Here is a 14337-nt window from a genome sequence, read left to right as displayed (position 1 = left end):
ATTATATCGATAGGAGCAGTGATGATAAGAGTCAATAAAAACGGGGAAGGTACAAATGTTCACCTCTGATATAGTCCAAGGTAGCGGGCGATGTTCCGGCCGGTAACAATCGCCTTGCTAACCGACGCTGCACCACCAGTCAAAAGCCGAAGATGCGCCGGAGATATGGCTTGAGCCGGCAAGGTGCAGGACCTTGCGTGACGTCACAGTCATGTGATTTAATCATGTGATCAGCTTAAGGAAAGCTGTCAGGACCAAACTACCAATCCTACGCGTTTCGGAAGCTTCCTGCTTCCTTCATCAGGGATGGTCCATGTTCTTGAGGTGGCACTTATATACCCAGCCCACATTTCAAAAAAATCTTATATATTAAAAGCAAATAATTCAATTTCGCTATTTAACCCATTCGGTATAAGAATGCTAATTTTGAATATCCATTCGCTTTCCTCACTTGACATTTGCTCGATAAAAATGGCTTTTCTCCAACTTTTTAAAATATTTTAATCCCAGTTACCATAGTGTTTCTAATAGAGCCTCCATGATGTGTAAAAAAATGATTTGAAAGGGGATGGCCAGTGAATTTGTTAACAATATTCCGGAGGTGCTCAGCAATTCTTACGCGCATTGGTCGAATAGTTCTTCCAATGTATAACTTCCCACATGGGCATGTGATACCATAAATAACTCCTTTGGTGTCACAATTAATAAAATCAGTAATTTTACTTTCTGTAGCTTTATTGGTAATTATCATTTGTTTTTTGTGCCCAGTTTTTTACACGGTCCACATTTTTTACATGGGAAGAAGCCACTTGGAAGATTTAATTCACCACTATTTTTCCTGTTTAGAGTTCTTGGGATTGAAGGGGCAATCATATTACCCAGATTGTTCACCTTTCGGAACTCGAGTCTAGGGTGCGTAGGCAATAATTCACCAATGATCTTATCATTTTGTAAAATGTTCCAATGCTTACTGGCAATATTCCTGATAATCTTAACATTGGAATTATATTGTAAAATGATGGGAATTTCCTCTTGAGCAAAAAAATCATCATGCATACACTTTTTTGGGGGTTTAATAATTGGTCTCTTGGTATTTTCCTAACTATCTCTGTAGTTTCTTCCAGAGATTCAATATCATAACCTTTAAACTTGAACTTGATGTTCAGGAACTCGGCTTCTTTCTCAAAATCTTGTTCTCTAGAGCAGTTTCTATGGGCTCTTATGAGCTGGCTCTTAGGAACATTTAGAAGCCATTTCGGGAGGTGACAACTGTCCAGAGAAATAAAATTATTCGAATCTGTAGGTTTGTGATATACTTGAGTCTGGATAGTGTTTTCCCCAATAAAAATCCTCAGATCTAAAAAATTAACCTCTTTGTGTTTGGTGGTGGCAGTAAAATTTAAAAAATAATAATTTTTATTTAATTCACTTAAAAAGTCATTCAATAAAATGTCACCTCCTGACCAAATGAAAAAAATGTACAAAAATACTTGGCACTCAAAAATGAAGAAACAGTATATTCTTTATTTAGCATCCAGACAAAAATAGACTCATATCGTATGAACGTTTTCGGTCCAACAACGGACCTTCATCAGAAAGGTTTTTTGGTTTCTTTTGGTAGAAAACTATAATTTACAGACAGAGTAAACATTCACCACTTATTGGCATATGTGTTCATGCATATATATATATATATATATATATATATATATATATATACACATATACGTGTGTTTGTATATATGTATGTGCATTTGCTCATTCTCAGACATCATTACACGTATAAATATTTTGGACACGTATCTGATAATATGACCATCTCCATTTGCCCCATGCATGCCCTGCTAGACAGTTCACACTACTGCATTGCAGCTATTCTAAGGACATCCATCCTATTTTCATGAAATTCCCTTTCATACTCTGGCCTTAATATTTCCTGGATGATTAATCGTCAGTATATATGTTTTTCCCTATGTTTGTGGCCAGTTCTTCAGACACAGGCTTCCCATACCATTATGGGGCTAATTGCCATCCCTGCATGCATAAACATTAACACAAGACTGTGTTCAGTTGTGGTTTTACTTCCTATACTGCTCCATTAGCTCAGGGGCATGCGTAGTGGGCTCCCTGCGGTCATGTGACTGCTATGACGTGTTTATGACGCAGCCTCAGCCGGGCATTTAACCCGGAAGCATGGCTCACACAGAGTCCTCCTTACACGGCGGCACCCTGGATTCCTCCTGCGGGCACTAAGGTAATCTAGGAGCAGAGGCTGCTAGCCTGGCCCCCTCCCCCTGCCTATACCACACTAACATTCCTCCTTCCTCCTTCCTTTCACAGCGCTCTATCATAGCCTACACTCCTAGCGCTGTTAACCCATTCCTGTAGCCCTGCTTTATCCAGGTATATAGTGATAATGCCGTTATGCTTCTTTGGCTGCTGATCAGATGTTCTATGCAATACCCAGCCCCATGGAACACTCTTTTGAATTTTCTCTCATTATTTTCTCATTTAGTCACATTAATCTAACTCCAACCAGATAGACTCGTGCTCCAGCCTCTATATAATACCAGGTATCCATCACAATAATTCATTACTCCACACACTTATGTCAATGATTCAACCTCTGGTTTTTCAGTGTACCAATCATCTGCATAATTTTCTCTTATTTTCAGCAGCATAGACTTTGCTACCACCTAAGGATATCTATTACCCTATCTGTATCTTTTGCAGATATTCATTTATGTCACTATAGGCATCTCTCTCGTACTGATGAACACTCCTCGAGCACATAGATATCCTTTTATATGTATAATTATATTTATTTCAATTTTCACTGTAGTCTTGGGCTTTGATCCAAGTTTTTTTTCCGGTATTCAGACCTGCTTTCCTTAACAATGTTTTCACCTTCAAATATGACACAGATCAATTCTGAGAGCTTATTCTACACTGATGGAATGAATTTCTGCGGTCACCATCCTTCACTATAGATTATTCTTCTGACGTTTGACCCTTTTTAAATGCAATTGTAATAGAAACATATGTCCGTTGCAATTTCTGACAAATTTTTTGTTTTGTTCCCTTGTTTACTCTGTCTGTAAATTATAGTTTTCTACCAAAAGAAACCAAAAAACCTTTCTGATGAAGGTCCGTTGTTGGACCAAAAACATTCATACGATATGAGTCTATTTTTGTCTGGATGCTAAATAAAGAATATACTGCTTCTTCATTTTTGAGTGCCAAGTATTTTTGTTCATATTTATGGGTTGGAAACCTTATTTGAGCACTGAACAACTTTCCTTTTTCTCTGGAGCGCCGTGTTCTTTTGCCTACCAGATGAAAAAAATATCATCAATAAAACGACGCCATAGCCCAAGTTTGTCCGTGGTCCTCCACCCATATGGATGGTCTCAAGTTCCCATTTTCCCACATAAAGGTTGGCATAACTAGGGGCAAACCTGGTGCCCATGGCTGTACCCCACTTCTGGGAGTAGTAGTTCATCCCAAATTTAAAATAATTATGCGTTAGGATGAATTCAATACACTCTAAAATAAACTCACTCTGTTCCTTGGGTATCACACCCTTCTGAGATATAAAAATTTCCACTGCTTCACACCCGTTTTTATTTTGAATCACGGTGTATAATGAAGTAATGTCTAAAGTCCCCATGATGTAGTGGTCCTGCCTTACTAAATTTTTTAGAAGTTTTAAAATGTGGATGCTATCCTTTAAATAAGTGGGGAGAGAAGGAATCAATTTTTGTAGATGTCAATCTACATATTTTGACAAGTTTGATGTTAAACCCCTTATAGCCGATATAATCGGTTTCCCCGGTGGGTTGGTTAGGTTCTTATGCACCTTTGGTAAGTAATGAAAATAGGGCACTCTTGGATATCGAGTATTAACAATGTCTCTCTCTTGTTTATTTAAAAAACCTTTTTCAAAGCCATTTTTTATGAGCTCACCCATTTTTAGAATATAATTATCTGAAGAGTCATTTTCCATTACTTCATATGTCCGTGTGTCTGCTAAAATGCGTAAGGCTTCCTTCTGATAGTCTCTCGTATTCAAATTCAATACCACCCCCCTTATCCGCAGGTCTAATGGTGATATTGTTGCTATTTTGAAATTGCCTAATGGCCTTCTCTTCTTCCCTTAACAGATTGTGTTTAAATTTATTGCACCTTTTATCCGAAACCCTCCTAATGTCTTGTATAACATTATTCTGGAAGGCATCAAAGGCTTCAGAATATTCCTGAATGGGGTTAAAGTTAGATTTCTTTCTCAATTCAGTGTGTATATATGAATCCACTAGCAGCGGCTGGCCTTCCAAGTCAGTACCAGATAATTTTTTCTTTAGGTAGTGTTTTTTTATGGCCAATTTTCTCATGAACATCTAGATGCCCACAAATGCCTGAAATTTGTTGAAGCCTATACTGGGGGCATATTTTAAGCCTTTGTTGAGTAGACAAATCTCGTTGTCCACAAGCATATGATCACTAAGATTAAAAATTTTTTGATGTTGTTGAGGAACGGGAGAAATAATTTGCGGTAATGATGACTTGTTCTTTTTTTTGGTAAGTTTTCCGCCCATACAGCCTCCTTTACATTTTTTTTTGAGCTAACTGAAAAAACGGAAGGTGACTTTGTTTCGTTTTTAATTGTGATTTTTTGTGATCCTTTGTAAATGTAATGGTGTTACTGTTTTTCTTTTTAACGATAGGCGGTTGATAGATCGGCTCCTCCCCTAAATCTGGAACAATAATACCTGTGTTATCTAGTGTTGAGAAGCTATTATGTGTGCTAACCAATGGTGTGGAGTTAGCTGAAGGATCTTCTACATTATTAATATTATTAATATTCTCTATGTGGAATCTGTGCCATTCATATTTTCAATAATCCCACTCTAGAGAACAAGATTTTGAGAAAGAAGCAGAGTTCCTGAACACCAAGTTCAAGGTTAAAGGTTATGATTAGAGTTGAGCGAAATGGGTCGAAAAAATTCAAAAGTCGCCGACTTTTGGCAAAGTCGGGTTTCATGAAACGAAACCCGACCCTAGGATGAGGTCGGCCACGAGGTCGGCGACTTACGCGCCAAAGTCGCGTTTCAAAAGTTTGTTTTGCGCTCTTTTTCAGCCAATCAGGATCCACGGACACTGTGGGCAACGTGATGACATAGGCACGGGTCACCACCATCTTTCAGAAGGGCATGCAAGTGATTGGCTTGCTTTGGTGGGCGTCACAGGGGGTATAAAAGGGCGTGCACGCCGACCGCCATCTTACTTCTGCCGATCTTAGTATAGGGAGAGGTTGCTGCTGATTCTGTAGGGAGAGCGTTAGGCAGGGAAGAAGACAAAAAAACTGCTTCTGCTGCTAGCGATTTGGCCTGCACAACACACAAGTCACTGTGTGTGCAGTGCAAGGGGAGGCTATATTGTGGTGTATCAGTGGTGTTGGTTGTTGGGCTGCCTTTTAAGGCTTCCTGACACGCTGGCATTGCTGTTTACCCACTGCTCCGCAAACTGCTTTTTTAAAAGCAATCCAATCTCCCTTATCCTCTCGTCACTTTGGTCACAGGCAGCTGTGCCATCGAGCGTGTCACATAGCGCTCTGATATCAGTGGGCCGCACACAATCCACAAGTGTCCAGTGTCCAAAAGTGTACGCAGAGATTCAAAATCTCCATTATCCTCTCGTCACTTTGGTCACAGGCAGCTGTGCCATCGAGCGTGTCACATAGCACTCAGATATCAGTGGGCCGCACACAATCCACAAGTGTCCACTGTCCACAAGTGTACGCAGAGATTCAAAATCTCCATTATCCTCTCGTCACTTTGGTCACAGGCAGCTGTGCCATCGAGCGTGTCACATAGCGCTCAGATATCAGTGGGCCGCACACAATCCACAAGTGTCCAGTGTCCAAAAGTGTACGCAGAGATTCAAAATCTCCATTATCCTCTCGTCACTTTGGTCACAGGCAGCTGTGCCATCGAGCGTGTCACATAGCGCTCAGATATCAGTGGGCCGCACACAATCCACAAGTGTCCAGTGTCCAAAAGTGTACGCAGAGATTCAAAATCTCCATTATCCTCTCGTCACTTTGGTCACAGGCAGCTGTGCCATCGAGCGTGTCACATAGCGCTCAGATATCAGTGGGCCGCACACAATCCACAAGTGTCCACTGTCCACAAGTGTACGCAGAGATTCAAAATCTCCATTATCCTCTCGTCACTTTGGTCACAGGCAGCTGTGCCATCGAGCGTGTCACATAGCGCTCAGATATCAGTGGGCCGCACACAATCCACAAGTGTCCAGTGTCCAAAAGTGTGCGCAGAGATTCAAAATCTCCATTATCCTCTCGTCACTTTGGTCACAGGCAGCTGTGCCATCGAGCGTGTCACATAGCGCTCAGATATCAGTGGGCCTCACACCATCCACAAGTGTCCAGTGTCCAAAAGTGTATGCAGAGATTCAAAATCTCCATTATCCTCTCGTCACTTTGGTCACAGGCAGCTGTGCCATCGAGCGTGTCACATAGCGCTCAGATATCAGTGGGCCGCACACAATCCACAAGTGTCCAGTGTCCAAAAGTGTACGCAGAGATTCAAAATCTCCATTATCCTCTCGTCACTTTGGTCACAGGCAGCTGTGCCATCGAGCGTGTCACATAGCGCTCAGATATCAGTGGGCCGCACACAATCCACAAGTGTCCACTGTCCACAAGTGTACGCAGAGATTCAAAATCTCCATTATCCTCTCGTCACTTTGGTCACAGGCAGCTGTGCCATCGAGCGTGTCACATAGCGCTCAGATATCAGTGGGCCGCACACAATCCACAAGTGTCCAGTGTCCAAAAGTGTGCGCAGAGATTCAAAATCTCCATTATCCTCTCGTCACTTTGGTCACAGGCAGCTGTGCCATCGAGCGTGTCACATAGCGCTCAGATATCAGTGGGCCTCACACCATCCACAAGTGTCCAGTGTCCAAAAGTGTATGCAGAGATTCAAAATCTCCATTATCCTCTCGTCACTTTGGTCACAGGCAGCTGTGCCATCGAGCGTGTCACATAGCGCTCAGATATCAGTGGGCCGCACACAATCCACAAGTGTCCAGTGTCCAAAAGTGTACGCAGAGATTCAAAATCTCCATTATCCTCTCGTCACTTTGGTCACAGGCAGCTGTGCCATCGAGCGTGTCACATAGCGCTCAGATATCAGTGGGCCGCACACAATCCACAAGTGTCCACTGTCCACAAGTGTACGCAGAGATTCAAAATCTCCATTATCCTCTCGTCACTTTGGTCACAGGCAGCTGTGCCATCGAGCGTGTCACATAGCGCTCAGATATCAGTGGGCCGCACACAATCCACAAGTGTCCAGTGTCCAAAAGTGTACGCAGAGATTCAAAATCTCCATTATCCTCTCGTCACTTTGGTCACAGGCAGCTGTGCCATCGAGCGTGTCACATAGCGCTCAGATATCAGTGGGCCGCACACAATCCACAAGTGTCCAGTGTCCAAAAGTGTACGCAGAGATTCAAAATCTCCATTATCCTCTCGTCACTTTGGTCACAGGCAGCTGTGCCATCGAGCGTGTCACATAGCGCTCAGATATCAGTGGGCCGCACACAATCCACAAGTGTCCACTGTCCAAAAGTGTACGCAGAGATTCAAAATCTCCATTATCCTCTCGTCACTTTGGTCACAGGCAGCTGTGCCATCGAGCGTGTCACATAGCGCTCAGATATCAGTGGGCCTCACACCATCCACAAGTGTCCAGTGTCCAAAAGTGTATGCAGAGATTCAAAATCTCCATTATCCTCTCGTCACTTTGGTCACAGGCAGCTGTGCCATCGAGCGTGTCACATAGCGCTCAGATATCAGTGGGCCGCACACAATCCACAAGTGTCCAGTGTCCAAAAGTGTACGCAGAGATTCAAAATCTCCATTATCCTCTCGTCACTTTGGTCACAGGCAGCTGTGCCATCGAGCGTGTCACATAGCGCTCAGATATCAGTGGGCCGCACACAATCCACAAGTGTCCACTGTCCACAAGTGTACGCAGAGATTCAAAATCTCCATTATCCTCTCGTCACTTTGGTCACAGGCAGCTGTGCCATCGAGCGTGTCACATAGCGCTCAGATATCAGTGGGCCGCACACAATCCACAAGTGTCCAGTGTCCAAAAGTGTACGCAGAGATTCAAAATCTCCATTATCCTCTCGTCACTTTGGTCACAGGCAGCTGTGCCATCGAGCGTGTCACATAGCGCTCAGATATCAGTGGGCCGCACACAATCCACAAGTGTCCACTGTCCACAAGTGTACGCAGAGATTCAAAATCTCCATTATCCTCTCGTCACTTTGGTCACAGGCAGCTGTGCCATCGAGCGTGTCACATAGCGCTCAGATATCAGTGGGCCGCACACAATCCACAAGTGTCCACTGTCCAAAAGTGTACGCAGAGATTCAAAATCTCCATTATCCTCTCGTCACTTTGGTCACAGGCAGCTGTGCCATCGAGCGTGTCACATAGCGCTCAGATATCAGTGGGCCGCACACAATCCACAAGTGTCCAGTGTCCAAAAGTGTACGCAGAGATTCAAAATCTCCATTATCCTCTCGTCACTTTGGTCACAGGCAGCTGTGCCATCGAGCGTGTCACATAGCGCTCAGATATCAGTGGGCCGCACACAATCCACAAGTGTCCACTGTCCACAAGTGTACGCAGAGATTCAAAATCTCCATTATCCTCTCATCACTTTGGTCACAGGCAGCTGTGCCATCAGGCGTGTCACATAGCGCTCAGATATCAGTGGGCCGCACACAATCCACAAGTGTCCACTGTCCACAAGTGTGTGCAGAAATTCTAAAACTCCCCTGTCCTATAGACACCTTGTACCTTGTTTTACATTACTATATAGTTTGTTGGATTTTGTCTACATTTCTACCAAAAATGAGGAAGGCTGGTGGAAGAGGCCGTGGAATTGGGCGGGGGTTGGCAGCTGGTAATGATGGTGTTGGTGGTGGATCTGATGGTAGTGGCAAGAGCAAAATAGGACCGAATGCAGGAGGTGCTGACCCTGCGTCATCGTCTGGCTACATAAGGACTCGAACGCTTAGTTTTCTAGGAGTTGGCAAACCGCTTTTAAAGGCAGAGCATCAGGAAAAAGTTTTGTCTTACATTGCTGACTCAGCCTCCAGCTCTATCGCCTCCTCTTCTTCAGTTGTAAAAAGTAAAAGCACTGAGTCATCATTGGAGGCTCATGTTCATGAACCACACCTTTCCTTGTGTCCTTCACCCCAACCAAGATTGAAGGATGACGCAGGCCATACTACTGATTACTCCATGGAGCTGTTTTCACATACCATGCCTGGATTATCAAGTCAAATGGTGAATTACCCAGGCCAAGATGAATCTGACATGGAGTGCACTGATGCACAGCCGCTGATGGATGATTCTGCTGGTACATTCACTCAGAGCACTACATTGTCCTCGCAGTGTACAGAGCCAGATTTTGACCCTGATGAGACTCAGGTGCCCCTTCCCGCACACTATACCACCATACACGGTGACACAGAGAAAGGTGCACATGACATAGAAGAGGAGGTGATGGATGACCCAGTTGTTGACCCAGATTGGCATCCATTGGGGGAAGAGGGTGCTGCTTCCAATAGCTCAGATGAGGAGCATCCACAGCAGACATCGACATCGCAACAGCTGTTATCTGGCAGGCCCGGAGCACTCCAAAGACAGGTTCCAAACATCAAAAGAGTTGCTGGACAGCTTGTCCAGAGGGTCAAAAGATCACAGCGTGCTAGGCCGCAAAATGTCTGCCAAAGTAGGAAGAGTGCAGTGTGGCAGTTTTTTGAACAAAATCCTCATGATCAGGCCAAGGTTATCTGTAAGAAGTGCGCAAAGACCTTTAGCCGAGGGAAAAATCTGAAAAATTTGAATACCAGTTGCATGCTTAGACATTTAACCAACATGCACTTGCAAGCGTGGACACAACACCAAACCTCAAGTGCCACATGTGCAACTGATCACAACGAAGGTAGTCAGCAACGCTACATTGTTTCCCCCACTGTAAGCCCACCGGTTAGCACAGCAGCAAATGTTGAGGTGTCGTTGCAAGGCCACAGCAGTCAGGGAATCCCACTGTTATATCAACGAAAGACTGATTCTAGGCCATCAGAAAGAACAACAACTCCATCACCATCATCAACCCTCTCTCAGTCCGCCCTGTCCACCGCTACTTCCACCATATGCAGCTCTCAAGTCCAGCTCACCCTCCCAGACACTATGAGTAGGTCAAGAAAGTACTCAGTCTCTCATCCGCGTACACTGGGTTTGAACGCCCACATTGCCAAACTAATCTCGTTTGAGATGATGCCCTTTCGGTTGGTGGAAAGCACAGCTTTCCACGAACTCATGGCCTATGCAGTACCACGCTATGACCTACCCAGTCGCCACTTCTTCTCTCGCAAAGCCATCCCAGCCCTCCACCATCATGTGAAAGACCGCATTGTCCATGCACTCAAGCAGTCAGTGAGCGGAAAGGTGCACCTCACAACTGATGCATGGTCCAGTCGGCATGGCCAGGGCTGTTACGTGTCCATCACTGCGCACTGGGTTAATGTGGTGGATGCAGGGTCCACAGGGGACAGCGGTGGTGGGACAGTGCTGCCTAGCCCACGGTATAGGAAACAGTTGGCTGTAGGCGTTCGACCCTCCTCCTCCTCCTCCAGAAGCGACAGCTCGTCCACAGAGCGCAGTCGTACGAGCACTCCATCTGCAGCTGCCACTGTTGCACACGATGTGTCCCCCTATCGAGCAGCTAGTGGAAAGCGTCAGCAGGCTGTGTTGCAGATGATGTGTTTGGGCGACAGACACACCGCCGAGGTGCTGGCCGAGTACTTGAAGCGACAAACTGAGTCATGGCTGGGCAGTGTACATCTTGAGGCAGGCAAGGTAGTTAGTGATAACGGCCGTAATTTTGTGGCAGCCATAGCCCTTTCAAAACTCAGCCACATACCTTGCTTGGCTCACACCTTGAACCTGGTGGTGCAGTGCTTCCTCAAAAATTATCCAGAGTTAACAGCCCTGCTCCAGAAGGTGCGAAGACTGTGCGCGCACATCCGCCGGTCGCCTGTACACTCCGTTCGTATGCAGAAGCTGCAGCGATTGCTCCACCTTCCCAACCACCGCCTCATTATCGACATTGCAACAAGGTGGAACTCCACCCTGCACATGGTGGAGCGGCTGTGCGAGCAGAGGCAGGCCATAATGCATTTGTGGGAGGATACACGGCCAGGCACTTTGAGAGCAGACATGGAGTTGACAGGCGTGCAGTGGTCGAAGCTGAAAGACCTTTGTAAAGTCCTTCAGTGTTTTGAGGAATGCACACGGCTGGTAAGCGCAGACGACGCCATCCTAAGCATGAGCATCCCACTTATGCGTCTGCTCATGCAAACTTTGACGCACCTTAAGGAGCAGGCGTCTGCAGCCAATGTTGATGAGGAGGAAGAGGAGGAGGGAATCCTTGATGACATTCAGCCATTGTCTGCTCAGGGACCTCTCCTGGACGAGGTGGAGGAAGAAGAGGAGGAGGAGGATGATGGGGATGATTACTTAGGGGAGGAGGATGCATCTCGTGGGGCAAGTGAAAATGTTGGCGTGGCAAGGTCTGGTACAGGGTTTGTGCGTGACTGGAGGGATGTGGATTTGCCAGAAAGTGCTCCTCCACCCAGCACTCGCAGTGCATCATTGACACTGGGAACATTGGCCCACATGTCAGATTATGCCTTGCGGATCCTAAAAAGGGACCCCCGCATTGCCAAAATGATGAACGATGACGACTACTGGTTGGCCAGCATCCTGGATCCACGCTATAAAGGCAAATTACAAAACATCATGCCACAGGAGAACCTTGACCTAATATTGGCTAATAAACAAGCAACTCTGGTAAATCGGTTGCTTGAGGCATTCCCAGCACACAGCAGCGGTGATGGTTCTCACACGAGCCGTACGGGCCGGGGGCAGCTTGGCAGAGGTGTTCGTGGTGCACACAGCAGAAGTGGCGTTGGAGACAGGGGTTTCATGACAATGTTGTGGACTGATTTTTCAAATACCGCTCACACAACTGGTAATACTGCATCGATGGAAAGTGACAGGAGACAGCAGTTGTCAACTATGGTTACAAACTACTTTTCCTCCCATATCGATGTTCTCCCACACAGGTCATTCCCCTTTGACTATTGGGCCGCTAAACTGGACACCTGGCCTGAATTGGCCCAATATGCCTTACAGGAGCTCGCTTGCCCAGCTGCAAGTGTGCTATCGGAAAGAGTCTTCAGTGCAGCTGGATCAATCCTGACAGAAAAAAGGACCCGTCTGTCAACCCAAAATGTGGATGATCTAACCTTCATTAAAATGAACCACGCATGGGTTTCCAAGGATTTTGTCCCACCTTCCCCTGATGACACATAGGGTGACAGAAAAATGGCTTGCTTTGGTCCACCTCTTCCTGGTACTTCACCTATTTCACCTTTTGCATCAGTTGAATGTCCAACATCAACATATGCCACTTTCTAAAACTCCCTAACTGTGCTGCCTCCCCCCCATGGCCAGGGTCACCACCTAGCGCACGACACCGTGCGAGTGCCGTTGCCCTGGACAGGTGGGTAGGCCGACTCTTGGGCGCGGGCACTGGCACAGGGTCCCTCATAGTGCAATCAAGTGTCTCTGATGGTGGTGGTGCACACCCGCCGTCAGACACACCGCTGTACTATAAGGGGCCCAGTGCCAGTACCGACGCCCACGAGTGGGCCCCCCTTGCTTGGGCAGGGCCCCAGCATTTGCAATCTTTACCTCTCCCTGCTCCTCCGCTGTGTAATCTGGGCCGTCAAATCCATACTGTGCCTGACACCGTCTGAGCCTGCCTCCTGAGACATATATTTTGAATGTGTACGCTATCCATACATGTTATCCAGGGATACGGTACCCTTTCTAACCTTTGTGCAATGACGTGCAATCCATACTGGGCCTAACACCGTCTGAGCCTGCCTCATGCTGTATAGACATATATTTTAAATGTGTACGCTATCCATACATGTTATCCGGGGATACGGTACCCCTTCTAACCTTTGTGCAATGACGTGCAATCCATACTGGGCCTAACACCGTCTGAGCCTGCCTCATGCTGTATAGACATATATTTTGAATGTGTACGCTATCCATACATGTTATCCGGGGATACTGTACCCCTTCTAACCTTTGTGCAATGACGTGCAATCCATACTGGGCCTAACACCGTCTGAGCCTGCCTCATGCTGTATAGACATATATTTTGAATGTGTACGCTATCCATACATGTTATCCGGGGATACGGTACCCTTTCTAACCTTTGTGCAATGACGTGCAATCCATACTGGGCCTAACACCGTCTGAGCCTGCCTCATGCTGTATAGACATATATTTTGAATGTGTACGCTATCCATACATGTTATCCAGGGATACGGTACCCTTTCTAACCTTTGTGCAATCACGTGCAATCCTTACTGGGCCTAACACCGTCTGAGCCTGCCTCATGCTGTATAGACATATATTTTGAATGTGTACGCTATCCATACATGTTATCCGGGGATACGGTACCCCTTCTAACCTTTGTGCAATGACGTGCAATCCATACTGGGCCTAACACCGTCTGAGCCTGCCTCATGCTGTATAGACATATATTTTGAATGTGTACGCTATCCATACATGTTATCCGGGGATACGGTACCCTTTCTAACCTTTGTGCAATGACGTGCAATCCATACTGGGCCTAACACCGTCTGAGCCTGCCTCATGCTGTATAGACATATATTTTGAATGTGTACGCTATCCATACATGTTATCCAGGGATACGGTACCCTTTCTAACCTTTGTGCAATCATGTGCAATCCATACTGGGCCTAACACCGTCTGAGCCTGCCTCATGCTGTATAGACATATATTTTGAATGTGTACGCTATCCATACATGTTATCCGGGGATACGGTACCCCTTCTAACCTTTGTGCAATGACGTGCAATCCATACTGGGCCTAACACCGTCTGAGCCTGCCTCATGCTGTATAGACATATATTTTGAATGTGTACGCTATCCATACATGTTATCCGTGGATACGGTACCCCTTCTAACCTTTGTGCAATGACGTGCAATCCATACTGGGCCTAACACCGTCTGAGCCTGCCTCATGCTGTATAGACATATATTTTGAATGTGTACGCTAACCATACATGTTATCCGGGGATACGGTACCCCTTCTAACCTTTGTGCAATGACGTGCAATCCATA

At 45.8% G+C, this 14337-nt stretch overlaps 1 long non-coding RNA gene across 2 annotated transcripts; it reads left to right on the top strand.

The window, feature by feature from the left end:
- Nucleotides 1–2152: 2152 nt before the first annotated feature.
- On the top strand, nt 2153–2799 carry LOC141048314 (uncharacterized). 2 transcript variants are annotated; one of them, XR_012220024.1, is made up of 4 exons: nt 2153–2254; nt 2341–2403; nt 2516–2573; nt 2734–2799. It is a non-coding gene; the product is annotated as an uncharacterized lncRNA (long non-coding RNA). The 2 variants fall into 2 exon arrangements; XR_012220023.1 differs by having other exon boundaries at nt 2676–2793.
- Nucleotides 2800–14337: the final 11538 nt, after the last annotated feature.

Source organism: Dendrobates tinctorius, unplaced genomic scaffold, assembly GCF_039654945.1.
Source record: "Dendrobates tinctorius isolate UK_male_01 unplaced genomic scaffold, ASM3965494v1 ptg000134l, whole genome shotgun sequence".
Classification (NCBI taxonomy): domain Eukaryota; kingdom Metazoa; phylum Chordata; class Amphibia; order Anura; family Dendrobatidae; genus Dendrobates; species Dendrobates tinctorius.
The sequence above is the reverse complement of the archived record's forward strand: the minus strand, read 5'-3'. Positions and strand labels throughout refer to the sequence as shown.